The following is a 5284-nucleotide window of genomic DNA, read 5'->3' as shown; positions in this document are numbered from 1 at the left end:
CAAAGTTTGCCACCAGCCATCCTACTAGAGCACACCACTCTGTAACTCTCAAACAGCAACACAAGCTCAGCTTCTGCAATCTCCTCAAACTTAACAAATTAAAATTAGCACAAAAAATATTTCATAATCCACAGGCCTTTTCTCCTCTCAACAGTCTACTGCACTAGTATAGTCCTTCTTGTATTATTTGTTTTTCTGAAAAATGTCTGACAAATGTGGCTCCCTTGCACAACTGTCATGAGGACTCACTATATGCTTGTCATGAGGTAAAACAGTGTCTCCCTCCAACCTCCTTCTACAAATTAAATGCACCTCAGACCTTCAAACAGGATGCAGTCATTCGTTCTTGACACATGAAAATGAGCCATCTGACTAACTTCTCCCACTCCTTCTACCTCTCCCTACAGAAAAGCATACTGCTACCATCAACTACAGCACATCTCTTGTGAAGACTCACTTCTTCTAAACCAGCCATCATCAGAATGTTTCCCTAATAAATCACTGGTTTTCTCAAGGTGCTCATCTACTTCTTATCCCAGACCCACATCTCTCTAGCCACCACATACTTTCCCCTGCATATCTTCTGCTATATATTCCTCACTAACTCTTTACTCACAGACCTTTATTTCTATATCCTCTCAAACTAATATTTTTCTCTATACTTATTCAAGGCTGTCCTTTCCACTGCACAAAAATCTCTCCTGCACTCGCCCCCCCCCCCCTTCATCTCTATCTCTTCAAACTTTCACACATGTATCAACCCAACCTGGGCATGCAGTTATCATTAACCCCTCATTACTTGACTGCCTAATCATCTTCAAATACTGTTTTTGTGTAAAAATTAACTTTAAAGTAAGTATATAGTACAGTGCAACCCCCTAAACTGTCTCTTATTAATTTTGTGTAAAATATTCACTTTAATGTATATCTACTAGACTGTTACCTCCAAAACTGATTTAATATAACTTTTTAAAAAACATTCACTTTAAAGAGTATGCATTAAATAGTGCAGTTAACTTACTGTTGAAGTCTATTATAACTTTAGAAATTCTTTTGTTTTAATAGACGTATTGCACATTGCCATATAATGACTTTGGATATGTAACAATGGAGCTTTCCTCCCCAGGCCTTCACTGAAAAAGAGTTTTACTTTCCAGTCAAGCTTTCTCAGTAAACAAATATGAATAAATAAATAAATACACAAATAAATAAATAAATCTATATATACACACAAACACACACACACACACACACACACACACACACACACACACACACGCACACACAAGAAGATACACGGACACACACAGTCCTCACTGATTTCAGCATATCTGATGAGGATCAAATGGATGAATAAATATTTAAATAATAGTCATGTGCATTTCAGTTTTTTGCAGAACCATGCAAATACGGGGTCTATATCAGCATATCAAATGCTGAAAACTCCAAATACAATTTAATCAAACTGAAATGTTTGAAATCTCAAAAGAGCAAAAAGACGGAACATCAATTTCTTTCCCAGGGAAAGAAATCAGTGTTCCGTGCAAAAAAATAATTTTTTTTCAATACTTTAAACAATTACAGAAGTGGAGGGCTTCGCCCCCACACCCACGTACTTAAATATACCAACTCCGAGACCACACCACAGTGGAGGAAATAGCAAACTCTGATGACGGCCCACCGATTTCTTTCCCTAGGAAAGAAATCAATGTTCTGTCAGTTATTCTGAGATTTCAAACATTTCAGTTCGATTAAATTGAATTCAGCGTTTTCAACATTTGAAATGCTGATAGGAACCCCAAATATGTGTACTCATACACATACACAAACACGCACACACACATGATCATCTCTTACAGCCACTGGCATGACTGCAACTACACAACTCAAATATTTGAGTGAAAACAGAGACAGTTCATTACATCTATACTCCCCCTTCCCCCACATACATGCATCCAACCATCCATACACCCACAAATTCACTCAGTTAAAATACTTAGCTTGTTACATACTAAGAAACTGTCACCTGATGAACTAGTAGTGAAGAAAAAGGTGGAAAAAAACTGCTCTGGTATGGACTTTTCTACACAATCCATTAACTTTTTTTATTTTCAGTCTCAGGCTACCTCAGTAGTAGCCAGCCACCGCAGGCAGTCTAACACAATAGAAATAGTTCCTCACTGGATCATATTGCAGTCCAATGAACCCCATTTTTGTAAAGTTTTTGCCTTCTGCAGATGGTAGAAAGAACTATAATAAGGTATGTTTTCCCTATTCCTAACCAGAGTAAGCTAATTTATTTCTTTTCTTTTTAGAACACCTCTAGTGGTCTCAGTAATAAAAAAGCAAATTTTATAAAAGAAACAGGAAACAGGTAATGCAGTTTCTTTTTGGGAGGCTTCAGCTTATCCTCTAGTACCGTGAGCTACCCCTGTTTATTATGGATATGTATGTGTGTGCATGCATGTGTGTGTGTGGTGTGTGTGTGTGTGTGTGTGTGTGTGTGTGTGTGTGTGTGTGTGTGTGTGTGTGTGTGTGTGTGTGTGCGTGTGTGTGCATGCGCGTCTGTTTATATATATATATATATATATATATAGCTCTACTTCAAATGATCAAAGTTGCAGAACATTGAACCATACATCATTGAGGATAAAATGATGATTGATGTTCTACAGCATTGAACATTAAAGCAGAATAAATTAAAAAAAGATAAAAAGTTTTCTTGTAAGTTTTTGCAGGGGGCAAGCCCCCCCTGTACCCCCACACCCCTGCTACTTAAATATACCACCTCCAAGATCGCATTACAGTGAACAGAATGGTAGATTTCCCATTCTATGCTGTATGGTACCATTCTCTTCATTGTAGTGTAATCTCAGTGTTGGTATATTTAAGTGGCAGCAGATGGGGGGGTGCATAGGGGCTCGTCCCCTTCCAAAAACGTGAAATAAGAAGTTTTCATGTTTTATTTTTTTTTTTGAGGGGGGTCGATATTGCAGAACTTTGATCCTCTGGTCCTCAATGATCAGAGGTTCGATGTGCAACTTAGATACTCTGAAGGCTGAAGGGGATCTATATATATATATATATATATATATATATATATATATATATATATATATATATATATATATATATATATGTACACACACTGTATTTATATATATGTATAAATTCCCTAGATAATTTATTTTTCTTGTGCTTTGTACCTTACTTATGTACTCATTTAAATAGGCGACTGATATATTACACACAAAATTTGTTTATTATTGTTAGCAACTTCTACATCAATTCCCTGCCCTTGATGCCCACATACAAACTGCTGGTGTTCTTTTTTTACTTATCTTATGTGTTTTCTGTGCTAACTTGCTTTTTCGTACTAACTCTATCCAGTTAGTTACCTACTGTAGTACAGACACAGTAAGCTCTACTTGTCTGTGCAAACACATACTGCCGATCTTCCAGCAATAGCTAAAGAACAAGCTGATGTGCTACATTAGTCAGTATGCATTTTTTTTACTTTGTGCACTTGTCATATCCTTGCAAAATTGCAGCCCTTGCTGTCTTGCACTCCTGTAAATAAGAATTGTCTGTACATGCAAAACCTTCTGCAGCATAATTCCAGTGTCTTTTGTTGTTTTGATTTATGAGAATTGCTGACAACTCAGTTGATATTTGCATTTAAGTTAATCAACTTGGTACAGTCAATCAATCAGTCAGTCTTGCATGTTGGTCACAATGTTCATTTGTTTCTCTTTTATCATAGCAGTAGCAGTAATTCATTAAGAAAATGCAATTCAACTGATGTTCCGACTGCGCTGTTATTGCACTGCAAGTGGATGCAAACTATCTTTCACATGGAATGTGATTTGTAGTGTTAAAATTTAGGAACTGCTTAGGAACTGTCAAAGTAAGGAGATAAACATTGATGAACATTATAATATAGTTTGCTATTCTGGCTCCACAAGTCTTAGTTTTTTTTTTGTGTGATGACTACATTTTGTAGGTCCATAGACAAGGACTAGGCTAGCTACCCTTGTAGGCTATTTTAAGCCTATCCAATTTTCCCTTCAGTGGTGAGAAAGTGAATTATAAGGGCATATTCCTAAAACTTATGAGCAGCTTTGTTGCATGCCTGTGCCATCCAGCAGCTCTTCGCAAAATATAAAACCTGTTACTGCCTCTCAATATGACATTATCCTGCAGGGTGGAATAGTTTATACACTGCCCAATACTACACCAGTGGCACAAGTGTATGAGTTACATTATACCCCAGCAGCAGGTAATTACATTCTGCAACAGTCTATTTAAATTGATATAATTAGTTTTGTTTAGACTATAAAGTGCAACCTAGACCAGTGGATGGGGAATAGTAAATTTACACTGGGCCTGGAACCCATGTCCCTAACAGCCAGAGGTAGCTTATAAATGCCTTGCCATCAATGTCTTATTTGCATACAGGACATCATTATTCTTCTGGAAAAACATGGCTAGGTTTAGAAAGGCCCCCAGGTCATTAGCCTACTAACAATCTATGAATATTTGAGTAGATTACATGTTACTTTCATAATTTGATGACAATCACGTCCACTGCATAGCAACTGAGATCATCCAGAGACAGATGTACACACAACACCACCTGTATAATATACATAACATGAAAAGCTTTCTCAGTCATGCAGTCTTACTCCTTGAAATACATGGAGAATTTCCCTGTGCACAGGTGTGTTTGTTAGCCAGCAGCTTCAGCCACAGTTGTTTGCCACTTAAGAACAGCTCCCCCTCTTTGTTAGAACTATTACAGCAAGCATTTGGATTTCCAACCACATAATTCCTGCAGTAAATGTCCTGATGTACAGGTGAAGTTATTTATATGCAGACATGGCCCATAAACGTTAATAAGCAATTCCAAAACTTTGAAGTTTTAGACTGATATTCAGTGCCATTATAAAATGTTTATGTGCTGTGGCATAAGGAACTTGATCCATGTTTTGGAGTGAGGAGTAGGTCTCCAAGACCGCATTCTTTTTTTGAAAGTAAGTAAGGATTTTCTGAAAAAAATATGTCATTTTGAAATACTTAGGGGTGGGAGGTTGGCATAATGGTTAAGTTCTAACAAAGAGGGGGAGCATAATGGTTAAGGTGTTTACCTTACAAGCATAAGGTGCAGAGTTTGATTTTCACATGGGGTAATTGGCTAGGCTGAAAATGGCCCACCAGGGCAGTTAGCTTAGTACTAATCTATGAACCTATGAACAAAAAAAAAAAACATGCAGGCTAATTGTGT

This window comes from Protopterus annectens, chromosome 9.part0 (genome assembly GCF_019279795.1).
Source record: "Protopterus annectens isolate FY-2018-M chromosome 9.part0, PAN1.0, whole genome shotgun sequence".
In the NCBI taxonomy this organism is placed as follows: domain Eukaryota; kingdom Metazoa; phylum Chordata; order Ceratodontiformes; family Protopteridae; genus Protopterus; species Protopterus annectens.
The sequence above is the reverse complement of the archived record's forward strand: the minus strand, read 5'-3'. Positions refer to the sequence as shown.